The following is a 16,593-nucleotide window of genomic DNA, read 5'->3' on the forward strand; positions in this document are numbered from 1 at the left end:
CAGTTTTTGTCTGCATTGATTTATATTTCCAGGCTGTAGTCACTTGGGCGGTAACGGGGGGCGGGCCGGCTTTCATAGAAACATAGAAATGACGGCAGAAGAAGACCAAACGGCCCATCCAGTCTGCCCAGCAAGCCATGCACTCTTTTTTTTTTTCTCATACTTGTTACGCTTGGCTTTTAGTATCCCTTAGTTCCATTTCCCCTCCTCCCCACCACCAATGTAGAGAGCAGTGCCGGAACCACATCTAAGTGAATATCTAGCTTAATTAGGGGTAGTAACCGCAGCAATAAGCAAGCTACACCCATGCCTTTGTCCACTCAGACTATGTAATTCAGACCTTGTTGGTTGTTGTCCATATACAGATCCTCTTTTCCACATTCCCCCTGCCATTGAAGCAGAGAGCTATGCGTTGAAAATGAAGTATTAGACTTTCTCCCTGCCGTTGAAGCAGAGAGCTACGCTGGATATGTATTGAAAGTAAAGTATCGGCCTTATTTGGTTTTGGGGAAGTAACTGCCGTAACAAGCAAGCTACACCTCGCTTTTTTGTGAATGCAAATCCTTTTTTTTTTCTTCCACATTTCCTCTTGCTGTTGAAGCCTAGAGCAATGATGGAGTCTCACTAACCGTGTGTATGTACATCGAACAAGGGCATTATCTCCAGGTGGTAGCCCTCATTCTCGCGAGCCACATTAACAATCAACAAATATTGAACAAGCCTAATAATTGGCAATACCTATAGCCTATGTCCTCACCGGTAATTTTACATACTCTTACCCACCCCTCTGCTTTTTTTTTTTGGAGATGGCAGCCCTCCATCCTTCCGCTCCGTGAAGGTGGAACACCGACCACTGGCATCCCGCTGCGTGAACGCCACTGTGGCTACTGCCGCTCCGTGCAGTGTTCTGCCGCCTCCTCCCACCCCTGGCCTTGCGGGCCCCGGTTATTGATCCCTGCGTCCGCTACTTTTTGTGGCTGTGACAACTCCCTCCCCCCACAACAAGACCTTTAATTTGGGCTTCAAGGGCTGCTGCTTCTCCCTTTTGCTGCCACAGGTCTGAGGCGATCGCTAGCTCAGCCTTTCTGCGCTCCTCGGCGGTGGCTGTGGCGGCAGCAGCGGCTTCCTGTTCTTCTATTCTGAGCCCTTCTGTCTTGAGGGCTGCTGCTTGTTCGGCATTCTGTATGCGAGCCACCCCCTCTTCATTCACGTCCTCTAGACCTGATGGATCCACAGTGCTTATCCCACGCCCCTTTGAAGTCCTTCACAGTTCGGGTCTTCACCACTTCCTCCGGAAGTGGAGGAGTAGCTTAGTGCTTAGAACAATTGGCTGCAAGTCAGAGAAACTTAGGGGTCAAATCCCACTGCTGTACCATAAAAAGGCGTAGTTATTTGGCGCGAAACCGGCGGCGATAAGGGTCCCTTACCTTTCGGCGCCAGCGATGTCTCCGCAGCGTTGGCCCCGGTGCCGCCCCGACCCCTCCTCTTCCAGGGCCGACTCCGCCCCCATTTAGTGATCTTTTGAAAATGACCCCCTTAGACGGTAACTTTCATGCCGTTGCCTGGGCACACATTGGTGGGTGTGGCCCCGGGGCGCTCCCAAGGTCACGACCTCTTTATAATTCGTACAGGTGTCTGCGCGTATGTTATAGAGTGGCCTGGACGCTCGCACGTGTCCGCCGGGTTTTATATAGGGCTGTGTCCATGCCATTGCCAGTTCCACCAGTTCGCCCAGTGAACTCTGCTTGAATAGTTACCCCAGACCCTTTGGACCCCTCAGGGTCCAAAGTTTTCTACTTTTTTGAACGTACGCCTCGTCTCTAGCAGAAGTAAACTTACATGGTGGGGATCTGGGTGTGCGCCCAGGCTCATCTATTGGCCCATCCCCCGCTCCTTTTGTAAAACTTTTGGGAGTTACGCGCCCAGCTGAGCAGCCTTTAAAATTCAGCGGGCGCCCACGAGCCCAACCTGTGCGCATTTCCTTCCGATTTTGGCAGGTGCCAGGCTTTTAAAATCTACCTGATAAGTGGGTATCTGGTGAGAGTCTCCGAAGGCTTCTCCTGATGCCCTTCCCCCCCCTCTCTGCTCTGCCACTGGGCAGCACCGTGCTGGGCGCTGACTCGGGGGGGAGACGTGTTGGCAGCACACACAGCATTACCAGGGGAACGCCTACGCAGCTGAAACGGTATTTGCAGGCATGCAGAGAGTGCATCATCCCCTGACCACTTCTCGTCTGTCACACGACATCTTCCGTCTTTACAAACCCTCAGACTGGAAATGTGTCGGTGCCTGCCATGCAAGCTTGCCGTCGGCGTCTCCAGGCCCCCCCTTGTATGCCTGCTAGGTGCAGCTCCTTTCGGGAGAAGTGGTTGGGGATGTTGTGGGAGACTCTGCCCTCAGTGCGTGGCACCTGAGAGAAAGGAGATAAGCCTTATTGCTTTAGCACATTTTTGCTCTGCCTCCACGTCTCTACCTTTTGCTGATCTCCTCCGGATCTCGATCTCTCTCCTCTGATGGTAGCCATCTCTCATTCTCTTCTACCTCTGCTTGCCTCTTCCTGTCTCCCCTCTTTCTTCTTCCAAAAAGGGCTCCATCAAATTTCAGTTTTTAATGTTTAGAAAGTAAAAATATTCCTTATTTTCAAATTTAGTAGCCAAACCATTATTATTATCCTCTTTTTAAAGATAAAAACTCCAATTATTTCCCACCCTTTCAATGTGATGTAACACTGCTCCAGACCGAGGTTAATTGAAACATTGCTTGCAAATATCATTTTATTTTGAATAATTATTAGCATTTTTAGGAGGGCCTGAAAGCACAGCAGATATGAGAAGGAGCTGTGTGAGCTTTTTTAAATGGCCGACTGAGCTCCTGGGCAGAAGGGGGCAGCAGAGGGCAGGGAATGGGCAGCTCGGATGTTACAGACAACAGCTGGCATGGGGGAGTGTGCTGGACCTTTATTCATTCAAACGTTTCCTTGATCTAATAAAAGCAAGAGAGTTTATTTTTGTTCATACACCACCCACATATCCCCTCTCTTTAACCTATTTGAAGCAATTTCAGGCACTGCTTGGCTGATGTTTCACCATTTACTGGGCAGCCTCCCAGTTTACTCCTGGAGAGTTACATTCTGTAGTATTACACAGCTGCATCAGTCCAGCTGTTTGCAGAGCGCCCACGTTAGAGCGGGTACCTGTTTGAGGTGGTAACCGGGCAGCCTCCCAGTTTACTCCTGGAGAGATGCATTCTGTAGCATTACACAGCTGCATCGGTCCAGCTGTTTGCAGAGCGCCCACGTTAGAGCAGGTACCTGTTTGTGGTGGTAACCGGGCAGCCTCCCAGTTTACTCCTGGAGAGATGCATTCTGTAGCATTACACAGCTGCATCGGTCCAGCTGTTTGCAGAGCGCCCACGTTAGAGCGAGTACCTGTTTGTGGTGGTAACCGGGCAGCCTCCCATGTTAGAGCGGCTACCTGTTTGCGGTTAGCACTGTGTGAATGGATTTACATGGTCAGGTCCCTCAAATCCAGCCATCTGCTGAGCTCTCTCTCGTCCCGTGATGGTGGTGGTAATAATAGTGTTCGTGACATTTCAGAATGGACTGTGTTCAGGAATGGTAAGTATTCTGGCTGCCTTCTCCAAGGGAGATTGGGCAAATCCCTCTGCACCGGTAGCCGCAGTTCTGCAGCAGGAACCCAAATCTGGCGAGTGCTTTCCCCTAAGATCCACCAATACCTTTTCCCTTTAGAAATGGGATTGCACGATTGTTTGCTTATTCTGTGGGATTTATTCTTGTGCTGACTCAAACCTATTTTTAAGGTTGTTTAATGTCCTAAACTGTTCTCTGTTTTGAGCTGATTTGGGTAAGATGGATAAGATGAATGAACAAACCACTGCTACCCCTTCATCTGAGAGGGTGCCTCCTTGTTTTGGTAACTGGCCTAGAAGTGGCCTGAAGAGCTCGTGCAGCCTGCATTGTGCCTAAAGCCGAATCGCGTGAGCCTCATGGCACTGCTGCGACTCCCTGGATGACTCTCTGGCTCTTCCTTCTAAGGCCTGGCCCTCAGCTCCCTCCTGTAATTTCAGAAATGACAAGTAGAGATGGAGAGCAATGAATTCCCTCCTTCTTTATAACCCCCTTTCTGGTTTTTAAAGATGGCGCCAGCCATCCAGTGCTCCCTCCATGTGACAGGGGCCGGTCAATGGCACGGATACCCTGTCACATGGTAAGGGCAAAGGGCATCGGCGCCATTTTGATTAGTAGCAGACGACAGCCTGGGAGCCGGAGATTGCTCCCTGGACCCCCACTGGACCACAGGTACCTGTAAAAAGGTTTTTGGGGGTCGGGAGGGTGGGGGAACCTAAGGGATTAGTTTTAAAAGGTCGGGGTGGGTTTAGGGGTTATTTTTGTGTGCCGTTTTCCCCGCCCTCCCCAAAATGATAAGAGAACCCCCACGAACAATTTCGTGGCGTTTTCCTATCGGTTTCGGGAGCCCCCGATTTCTGACGATTTTGAAAATATCGTATGATATTTTCAATCGTCAGAAGCCCAATTCACATCCCTAGATGACATAGACTTAATTGGCATCTCAGAGACATGGTGGAAGGAGGATAAGCAATGGGACAGTGCTATACCAGGGTACAAATTATATCGCAATGACAGAGAGGAGCACTCGTGAGGAGGTGTGGCGCTTTATGTCCGGGATGGCATAGAGTCCAAAAGGATAAACATCCTGCATGAGACTAAATGCAAAATTGAATCTTTATGGGTAGAAATCCCTTGTGTGTCGGGGAAGACTACAGTGATAGGGGTATACTACCGTCCACCTGGTCAAGATGATGAGACGGACAGTGAAATGCTAAGAGAAATTAGGGAAGCTAACCAAATTGGTAGTGCAGTAATAATGGGAGACTTCAATTACCCCAATATAGACTGGGTAAATGTATCATCGGGTCACGCTAGAGAGATAACGTTCCTGGATGGAATAAATGATAGCTTTATGGAGCAATTGGTTCAGGAACCGACGAGAGAGGGAGCAATTTTAGATCTAATTCTCAGTGGAGCACAGGATTTGGTGAGAGAGGTAACGGTAGTGGGGCCGCTTGGCAATAGTGATCATAATATGATCAAATTTGAATTAATGACTGGAAGAGGAACAGTGTGCAAATCCAAGGCTCTCGTGCTAAACTTTCAAAAGGGAAACTTTGATAAAATGAGAAAAATTGTTAGAAAAAAACTGAAAGGAGCAGCTACAAAAGTAAAAAATGTCCAAGAGGCGTGGTCATTGTTAAAAAATACCATTCTAGAAGCACAGTCCAGATGTATTCCACACATTAAGAAAGGTGGAAAGAAGGCAAAACAATTACCGGCATGGATAAAAGGGGAGGTGAAAGAAGCTATTTTAGCCAAAAGATCTTCATTCAAAAATTGGAAGAAAGATCCAACAGAAGAAAATAGGATAAAGCATAAACATTGGCAAGTTAAATGTAAGACATTGATAAGACAGGCTAAGAGAGAATTTGAAAAGAAGTTGGCTGTAGAGGCAAAAACTCACAGTAAAAACTTTAAAAAATATATCCGAAGCAGAAAGCTTGTGAGGGAGTCAGTTGGACCGTTAGATGATCGAGGGGTTAAAGGGGCACTTAGAGAAGATAAGGCCATCGCGGAAAGATTAAATGATTTCTTTGCTTTGGTGTTTACTGAAGAGGATGTTGGTGAGGTACCCGTAATAGAGAAGGATAAGAACATAAGAAAATGCCATACTGGGTCAGACCAAGGGTCCATCAAGCCCAGCATCCTGTTTCCAACAGTGGCCAATCCAGGCCATAAGAACCTGGCAAGTACCCAAAAACTAAGTCTATTCCATGTAACCATTGCTAATGGCAGTGGCTATTCTCTAAGTGAACCTAATAGCAGGTAATGGACTTCTCCTCCAAGAACTTATCCAATCCTTTTTTAAACACAGCTATACTACCTGCACGAACCACATTCTCTGGCAACAAATTCCAGAGTTTAATTGTGCGTTGAGTAAAAAAGAACTTTCTCCGATTAGTTTTAAATGTGCCCCATGCTAACTTCATGGAGTGTCCCCTAGTCCTTCTACTATCTGAAAGAGTAAATAACCGATTCACATCTACCCATTCTAGACCTCTCATGATTTTAAACACCTCTATCATATCCCCCCTCAGTCGTCTCTTCTCCAAGCTGAAAAGTCCTAATCTCTTTAGTCTTTCCTCATAGGGGAGTTGTTCCATTCCCCTTATCATTTTGGTAGCCCTTCTCTGTACCTTCTCCATCGCAATTATATCTTTTTTGAGATGCGGCGACCAGAATTGTACACAGTATTCAAGGTGCGGTCTCACCATGGAGCGATACAGAGGCATTATGACATTTTCCGTTTTATTCATCATTCCTTTTCTAATAATTCCCAACATTCTGTTTGCTTTTTTGGGTTTTCATGGGTAATGATTCAGATGGACTGAACCAAATCACGGTGAACCTAGAAGATGTGGTAGACCTGATTGACAAACTGAAGAGTAGTAAATCACCAGGACCAGATGGTATACACGCCAGAGTTCTGAAGGAACTAAAAAATGAAATTTCAGACCTATTAGTAAAAATTTGTAACCTATCATTAAAATCATCCATTGTACCTGAAGACCGGAGGATAGCTAATGTAACCCCAATATTTAAAAAGGGCACCAGGGGCGATCCGGGAAACTACAGACCAGTGAGCCTGACTTCAGTGCCAGGAAAAATAATGGAAAGTATTCTAAATATCAAAATCACAGAACATATAGAAAGACATGGTTTAATGGAACAAAGTCAGCATGGCTTTACCCAAGGCAAGTCTTGCCTCACAAATCTGCTTCACTTTTTTGAAGGAGTTAATAAACATGTGGATAAAGGTGAACCGGTAGATGTAGTATACTTGGATTTTCAGAAGGCGTTTGACAAAGTTCCTCATGAGAGGCTTCCAGGAAAAGTAAAAAGTCATGAGATAGGTGGCGATGTCCTTTCGTGGATTGCAAACTGGCTAAAAGACAGGAAACAGAGAGTAGGATTAAATGGACAATTTTCTCAGTGGAAGGGAGTGGGCAGTGGAGTGCCTCAGGGATCTGTATTGGGACCCTTACTTTTCAATATATTTATAAATGATCTGGAAAGAAATACGACGAGTGAGATAATCAAATTTGCAGATGATACAAAATTGTTCAGAGTAGTTAAATCACAAGCAGATTGTGATAAATTGCAGGAAGACCTTGTGAGACTGGAAAATTGGGCATCAAAATGGCAGATGAAATTTAATGTGGACAAGTGCAAGGTGATGAATATAGGGAAAAATAACCCATGCTATATTTACACAATGTTATGTTCCATATTAGGTGCTACAACCCAAGAAAGAGATCTAGGTGTCATAGTGGATAACACATTGAAATCGTCGGTTCAGTGTACTGCAGCAGTCAAAAAAGCAAACAGAATGTTGGGAATTATTAGGAAGGGAATGATGAATAAAATAGAAAATGTCATAATGCCTCTGTATCGCTCCATGGTGAGACCTCACCATGAATACTGGGTACAATTCTGGTTGCCGCATCTCAAAAAAGATATAATTGCGATGGAGAAGGTACAGAGAAGGGCTACCAAAATGATAAAGGGGATGGAACAACTCCCCTATGAGGAAAGACTAAAGAGGTTTGGACTTTTCAGCTTGGAGAAGAGACGGCTGAGGGGGGATATGATAGAGGTGTTTAAAATCATGAGAGGTCTAGAACGGGTAGATGTGAATCGGTTATTTACTCTTTCGGATAGTAGAAAGACTAGGGGGCACTCCATGAAGTTAGCATGGGGCACATTTAAAACTAATCGGAGAAAGTTCTTTTTTACTCAATGCACAATTAAACTTTGGAATTTGTTGCTAGAGGATGTGGTTAGTGCAGTTAGTATAGCTGTGTTTAAAAAAGGATTGGATAAGTTCTTGGAGGAGAAGTCCAATACCTGCTATTAAGTTCACTTAGAGAATAGCCACTGCCATTAGCAATGGTAACATGGAATAGACTTAGTTTTTGGGTACTTGCCAGGTTCTTATGGCCTGGATTGGCCACTGTTGGAAACAGGATGCTGGGCTTGATGGACCCTTGCTCTGACCCAGTATGGCAGGTTCTTATGTTCTTAAGAGGGGGAAGAATGATCCATGAGTTAGCGTGGGGGAGTCTCCCTCTCTTCCTCTGTCCAGCAGGACCCCCAGGAATCAGGAGGGAGGCTGAAGACAACAGCCGGGTGTGGATGTGACCTCTAAACATGGACAGGCACGCGGCCTTCTTCCCTTTGAAAAAAAGAAATATTTTGTGACTTGTTTTCTGTAGTTTGTGTGGCTCAATACCTGTTCACCATTAGAAAATCACTATTCCCCGCCCCCGGGACCAGCAAACGGACTTAATGTGCAGGGGAAAGGAGCAGGGCTAGGCTGCTGGAAGGATTTAGTTTTGAAAGCCCGGTTCAAGCTTTCACGCATGCCCTTTGCACTCGCTGCAATGCAGATGAAATGGGCAGGAACAGAAGTGCTGGCTTCCCCCGCCAGAAACTTCCACGGCAGGTCTGCAGGTACTGGGGCTGGATTGAAAGCTGGAATGGCCTCAGCCTTCGGTTTGGAAATTGCCCTCTCTCCGTACTCTGTTCGTGCATTAGGAATCATTCTGGAGCGCATCTCTTTATTTCTTTTGCTTTGGCCATGCACAAATTAAAGGGTCCATGAAGCTTTTGGAAGCTGGAAAGGGGTCCGCGTTCCCTGCAAGGCCGGGAGCCCCTGCTCTAGGTTAACTAAACCCAACTCACACAGGGAAATCTGGATGCAACCATCGATGTTGCTCGGGACACCTTAGGCATGGCAACTGATTAAATTCCAATAATAAAATACAAGAAATAAGAGATGATAAGAGCAGGGCCCATCTCCCCTCCTCCCGTGACGTTACCCTACTTCCACTCTTTCAGCCTTCCTCATCGGTCGGTCGTCTTAGCCAAGTTTCTATTGCCTTTCTACAAGTCCTTGAAAGTGAGCAGGCACTCAACGAGAGGCCCTCACATTTGTGCACACACAGTGTGGTGAATTTTCAAAGGCTTGCACGGGGGTTGTGCATGTCCGAGGATCCTTTGTGCAGGCCAGGTGAATTTTCAGAAGGCCACAAAGGGGGTTCCGGGGCGGGAAGAGAAAGTATGTGCAGACGTGTTTATTCCATGAGCAGAGCGCACGCCTACGCCATCGACACGCCTGCATGCTTTCACACCTGCTAACCAAGGCACGGAAATTCATCTCCCACTTGTCTGCGGTTTTTTGGTGCGGTGGGGTTTAGTGCAGGTGGTGGAGCTGTGGGTGAACTGGTGCTTGGGTGCACAGGCATTTCCATAGGTGAGACAGGAGCATACATCAGCCGACTCTATAAATCCCTGCCTTCCCGCATAAACTGAGGGCTCTTAGGCGCAGGCGTTAGTTATTGAACATGGAAAATAAATGCACGCACTTTTATAAGAAAGGTGTACAAAGTCTGCGGATCCCTGCATGCAATGTGCATGTACTTTTGGGGCGGTGATGCGTGGCTCCCGCTGCACGGGTGTTACCCTGCTAAACATTACTCTCGCCACGGTTACAGGGAACTGGGATGGTGTGATGACTGCCCAGGAAGCAGGAACAGAGTGTATCACAGCTTGCGTTCTGGGCAGAAGGAAAGTGCCCATGGAGCGAGACGTTAGAAGGAGCTGGTGGCAGCACCGCCTTCAGTTTCTCTCCAGTCAGCCGCCTTGGATTTCGAGTGCAGGACCTCAAGGGGTATAGAGAGTTTTGCAGTGGCAGCCTGAGCACAGGGCTCCTCTTGGCTTCTCTCAGGTGCAGAAGCTCTTGTAGGTATTTATAGATAGATGGCAACTCCCCCCATCAGGCTGGACAGCTCACAGCTCCTAAACTCCCTCAGGTCCTTCCATAATTAGGGCAGCAGCCACATCCAGGTTCAGGCTACTGCTACGGAAAAAGGTTTTCAATTTGATCTCAGGAGCCTTACAGGACTGGATTATGGGGGAAAGCTCTAATCCAGAGTACCCTACAATGCATCTCTTTTTGATAGTAGTGCTACGGTGCTGAGCACTATCCAGGTTCTGCTGCTCCTCAGCCTCTCAGGGGCATTGGCATTTCATTTTTCTTCACATTTTATGCCTGTTGTGTTTTGTTCTCTTTGTAACGAGGGAGCACGAGTGCCCCTTTCTCTGGAGCGTCGGTGGATAAGGGGCTTTGATTTCCTGTAACTTGGATACTATGAGCTCCTTTGAAAATGATCTCCTTCCCCTGGTTTCAAGGCAAAGGTCTTTTGAGTTGGGGGAGGGAATCTGGCCAGGCCTAAGTGGTTTTACAATACTGAGAAGTGATTGAATCTGAACCTTGCCAATGGCCCAGTGGGTGTCCCTGTTTGAAAGACAGAAAATGGGAACTTGCCAGCCTCCTCTTGGGACGGGCATTGCATTGGATGTAGGTGGCATCCTCCCTCAGGAGGAAGCTGTACTAAGTAGGCTGCTAGGTAGAGGGTCCTCCAGTTCTCTGATGGCCTGACACCAGCCTCTACCTCTTAAGTGATCTTATGACCAGGCTTGATCCTGCTCCAGGGCCATCTCACAAGCTTTCTCACGCCTCCTAGCATCGCCAGCACGGCCTCGCAGCCTGTGTGCCACCTGCCCTTAACCTCAACGGGGAACGGCCAGGGACGCCGCTAGGATCCCTCACGCAAGCAACGCTGCCACGCCGCTAACACAGCTCCCTGAGTGGCGCCTCCCTGCTCCTCCTGGGTCCATAGGTGCAGGTGGGCGCCACTCAGCAGTATTTAAATAGCCAATGGCGTGAAAAGCCCCAAGGCATCCGGTGAGGACATCAGCGGGCTTCCTATATTTGATGGCCCGTGCTTCCAGTCTCTGCTTCAGCAACGGGTCTCCTACTGTCTATACTGTGTGTTGCCCCTGATTGCCCTGCGTTCCTGTGCCTTATCTTCTTCAGCCTCGTTCAACCTTCCTCGCCTATCCTTGCCTTGTCCTGTTCATCTCGTCCAGTGTCTTCTCTGTCTCTTTGTCCATCCTTGGCCTGATTTCCGGATTCTGACCTCTTGCTTGGACCTGACCACGTTTGCCCGCTGCCTGCCCTGACCTTTGGCCTGTCTCCATGTTTCCAGCTGACCCCCTTGCCTGTCCTGACCCCAGCATGCCCTTGGACTCTTGGTCTCTCCTCCACCCTAGGGACCCACCTAAGTCCTGCCGGCCGCCAGAACCCAAGGATTCAACCTGCAAGGGAGGCAGCTGGTGAAGTTGAAGCTCCAGAATGTCCCACTACAGGGTGCATTCACCAGCCGCCGGCATGGGCCTTGTAGTTTCACCTACGAGGCTGCATCAACGATGCCTGCCCCTCAAAGAGCTGACACTCATACCACTCATTACAGCCTGCCATGCTGAGGGGGTGTCATGCTCCCATCATGGCGACGAGAGTAGGCCACAATAGTAAAGGTAAAGACATTTAGCAATATATCAGAATCTAAGTTCCTGGATAAATATTTAACAGATGAAATGAATGGTGAGAACTGAGAACCTGATACTCCGAAAGCCTGGATCCTACATCCCATCCAATCCCATTGCCAACCCCAACAGCACTGCAGGTGACATAAGAGGGACCAGATACTGGAAAAATGTCATAGATTGATGGATGTGTCTTCGGGGCACTGGACAAAGTGTTGCCATGTTGTAGCCAAATTCTAATATTTCTTAGAGGAAGGGAATTCCATTGCTGTGATGGGTGGGAAGGATTTCCTGATTCTCAGCAGTTTGGAGCTCTGGCGGTCATATTGGCCATCAGCAGGCTGTGACTCCTTTTCTTGGACCAACACAGGAGTTAATGAAAGGTTGGGACACAAGTCTGGGAGATCTTTCTTCAGACATGTTGACTGCCTGCTGTCAGTCACATCTGACATGAGGTCTCTGACCTCGTAGGTATTCCAGAAGCTCTGAAAGAAACAGATGTAAAGGAACTGGTCTGCATGCAATAGAGCTGTTGCACGTGTGAAAGTAGATGGCCAGGAGCCAAGGGAAAGCAATGAGCCAAGGGAAAGTAATGAAGACGTGTGAATTAAATGAAGTAAAGTGGACCGTAAGGGATTGAGGCGACCAGTTGTAACATGAGATGGATTTATTAACTCACTTGACTAGGGAGAGAGGAGAAGATTTAGAGACACAAGTATTGATTACCGGATTCCCAGCTGAATAATGTGCTAGGTGGATAGACAGAGTGAGGCTAATTCCTGAAATGTGATTATCACAGCCCTGCTGATGCAGAGCACTTAAGAATACCAGAAAATGGGCAGAAAAATGCATGTTTTGAGATGAACATATTGCATTTGAAAGTGACAGAGTGGACAAGAAAGGGGTCCACAAAGTGAAATGAAGAGACATTAGTACCGTCATCATCCTTCTCTGTGGATTTGCATTGTGGATGATTTAAATCTGGCTACCTCTGGTTCCTCCCCCTGTCCCAGAAAGCTGGAATTATTACTTCCGGTATGTTTTCATTCTTGTCTACTTTCTGGGTGGAGTTTTAAACTATGGATCAGCTCCTAAGCAAAGCTGGGCACTGCCACTGGTCCGAGCTGCAAAACAGCTAAACACACAAATGCACTCACTAAATACTAAGAGCATCTGACTACTACAGCCAAACACTGTTTGGAAGCAGAAAATAACCATCTGGTCCTCCCAGTCTGCCAATTGATACCTGCTTACTGTGCTGTTCCAGGTCTTACTCCATCTGTGCTCTTCTCCCTCCCTCATCCCGTTGCGTCTGAATCCTGCTACTGTTTTGGCTCCTAAAACCTCTGCGGGAAGTCCTCTTCCAGCTGTCCACCATCCTTTCAGTGAAAAGCTATTTTATTCCTTTGAGGATGTCTCCCATCAGCTTTGTCCGATGAGCTTCTCATCCTATGAAAGTTCTTTCCTTCTGCTCTTTGAATCAATGTGAGTGTCTCATCCAACATGGAGGAGTGGCCCAGGGGTGGAGACCCAGGGAAGCCAGGGTTCACATCCCACATGCCCCACTGATGTTCCTTCTGACCTTAGGCAAGTTATTTTATCCTCCATTGGCCTAGGTACAAATCTAGGGCCCTATCTGCTTGGCCACTCGTGTGATTTATTTATATTAAAAGACTTGTATGCAGCACACCTCTATACCGTCACAGCAGGTAACAAAAGTTAGACGTTCACAGCTAGCAGTATAACGAGTGGGTCCAGTGTGTCTGTGTATGTGTGGGGGGGGGAGGTCACTAAGGGGTCAGAGGTGTTTGGCAGTGTTCTGTCCCTTACAAAGGGGACCTTCTAGTAAGAAGGTTCAGAGGAAGTTCAAGGGGTGTATGTGAGATCCCGTTGAGTCACATCAAAACAATTCTATCACAAAGCCGCCTTAATTAATCAAAATGTGTTTTTAACTGGCAGAAATGGCACATGGGCTGAATAACCAATTGTTTTGCCAATAATATGGCAAAATAAGTATTTATTCATGGGTCTCTTCAATATACAAATCCTTTATAGGATGATTGATGAAAGAGAATGGTATTCAATACATTGATATAATTTAATCATTGACGCTGCTGCTAATTGCATTTCCTGGTCTTGATATACAGTATGTATGTATTATTTTTATTATTTTCTTAGATGTAATTAATTTTGTTATTATTTCTAATTGTTACGGCCGCCGGCCACAGCAGTCCGCGACCGGGGCCGGTCACCTACCCGCGGGCGTCGGGTTCTTCCAGGGACGTCTGCAAGGAGCCGGCAGCCGCTGCCTGAATGTTTCTTTGTGGCGGTGCCGCGTCTAAAATGGCCGCCGTCTTGATGACTCCACCCCCGCCGGGCCTCCTAGAGCCACGCGCACGGCTGAAGACTGGATTTAAAGGGGCCACGACAGGAAGTGTCGTGGCTCCCTCTTGAGACTCTTCTTCCAGGTCTAGGTATATAAGGCAAGGTCTGCTCCTCAGACCTTGCTTTGGTATTGAGGCTTGTGCCTGGTTTCCTGTTCCTGGTCTCCTTTGGTTCTTCGTCCCGCTTCTGCTCCTCCCTCCTCGTTGGATTGACTCTTTTGGACGCCTGACCTTCGGACCGGCTGTGGTGAATTCTTGACGTTGACTTCGGATTGGCTTTGGACCCTTCTCCTGTGTTGTTCCTGGACTGGCTTCGGACCGCTCTCTGAACTTCGACCCCTGGACCGGCTTTGGACTCTCCTTCGACTTCTACTCTCGGACTACCTACGACCAGCTGGAGGCACCAGCCATCTGGAATCCACGACCTGCAGGAGGCGCCTGCATCCAGACCTTCCGTAGTCTTCAGGGAGTTCCGCAAGTCCCAGCGGGGAATCACGAGCTTCCAGGGTGAAGTCCTCTTTCTACACTCATCTCACCGAGCCTTGCCCTCCGACGGTAGAGACCTAACGGGTCCTCTGTCCGTTTGGGTAGCACCAACTCTACCTAGGAACAGGGGACCACCTTCTGAATTCGTAACACTAATTAATTAAATTGTAAAACACTGTTTGCTAAATATGTTAATTGTAAACCGATGTGATGTTACTAAACGAATGTCGGTATATAAAAGCTACAAATAAATACATAAATAAAATGTGCTCCATTATGACTGGATGTTTCGTGCGTCACTCACATTTTACGGTGAATTGGTTGCTTTTTCTGTGCTGGAAGTCTTTCTGGTATGAACAACGTGGGAAGGCACCCCTGAGTCACACAGCCACTTGAAACATGTACCGGGTCGGGTTTTTGTGCAATATTAACGGGCATTTGATTGGAAGAGATAACTTCTTTTCATATGTATTTTATTGCATAAAAATGTTTTGAAAAAAATATTTGGAAATTTGTCTGTTGAAGAGACCAAAGATTACACCAGTGATGCTGACACAGTAAATGGTGACTCTGTCCATGTGCCCTTTCTATGTAGGACACTCTGCCACTCAAATGCATATTTTGATTAATTGAGGAGGCTTTGTGGTAGAATATGTTCATGTTACAATTTATAGAATTCTACCTGTTTTAGGTTTTTTTGCGTGCATCTACAATACTTCAGTGACAGGAAAGTTTTTCTCCTAAATGGGATGGAGAATCTGGGGCTGGGGAGGTAGAATAAAACGGCCTCCCACAAGGCTCAGAGTTGAAGGGGTTTTTTTTACATATATATATAGAGAGAAAGGGAGAGTTTTTGGGAGCTGGAAGATCAAATTTTGAATCTGTTGCTTTCTCGGCCATTAAGAGGAGTCTGGAAGAAATTTAGAGAACTGAATCAAGTGAGCAGGAGCTGTGTTTGGGAGACAGCGTTAAGACAACTACCGTACCTCTCAATATCCTAGGTATGTTACCCAGATAATTGCATCCAGCTAACTTACCAAGCTCAGGCCATACCGAGGCTGGATATGGTCCCTTGTATTTCTGACCTTGTATTTTGTTCTGCTATTTCTGCTGTTTTCTGTGGACTGTGCTTTTGTGGTCCTGTCTAAAACACACTATTCTTTTTTTTTTTTGTTTGTATCATCAACATTGAGCGGCTTGCGCTTTTGCTTGAAGTAACCTCTGGCCAGTTGGCCTCGCAGGAAAGCCTACCCGCAATCCACAGGGGCAAGAGACAATATTCCACCACAGGGCAGGGAAATTCATCCCTGGCCAAGATGGGTAGGGGATCATCTTACCTGCCTGAGAGAGCATTGGATTCACTCAGCCAAAGTAGGGGGGAATGTTGGAGGAATACCGTCCACAAGATCTGCACCCAGATTTATCAGGCCGTTCCCCATCGGACAGCAGGTGGGGCCTGTAGCTTCCCGGGTAAGCTACCCCCCATACTACAGATACACAACGTGTTCTACATCTCATTGTTAAAACCTGAAATTCTTTCCTGGCCATCATGACCACCCTCCAAATCCTCAGAAACTGGGTCGGAGACAGACACTGAATTTGAAGTCCAAGAAATATTAGAATCCAGGAGGCAACAGAACCAGATCGAGTACTCGATTTCATGCAGAAACTTCGGGGCAAAACAGATCTGTTATGATTCCTCCTGTAGCTGGAGATACTGGAGGCCTCTCACCTTTCTCTGGAGGCCTCTCCAAAGCCGGGGCCTCGCCTGATCTGGTTGCCCAGGTTTTGCTCCATGGCTTGGGAGGCCTTCGACATCCTTGGGGCCTGCCTGAGGCCTGCTTCAGTCTTTGCCTGGACTTCCTGGTTTGGGCCCGCCCTTCTCCCTAGGGGTCTGCCCGCAGCTCTTCTCTCCAGTTATAGAGCCAGCCAGGTGTGGCCCATCTGAACTCCTCCCAGGGAGTTGCTTGTTTCCTGCCCTATAAAAGGACTTCCTCTTCTCTCAGTCCTTGCTTCGGCAAGGGGCTAGTTCACCTAGGCTATATCTCCCTTGGACTTCCTGTGTGTTCCAGTGTTCCTGATGTGTCTGGTCCAGGCGCCAGAATGTGGGACCCATGCCTCCGAGAGTCTCCTCCTTATTCTGAGTCTTCAGATTCCTCGTTGCCTTGCCTAGTTCCAACT

Source organism: Rhinatrema bivittatum, chromosome 7 (genome assembly GCF_901001135.1).
Source record: "Rhinatrema bivittatum chromosome 7, aRhiBiv1.1, whole genome shotgun sequence".
Lineage (NCBI taxonomy): Eukaryota > Metazoa > Chordata > Amphibia > Gymnophiona > Rhinatrematidae > Rhinatrema > Rhinatrema bivittatum.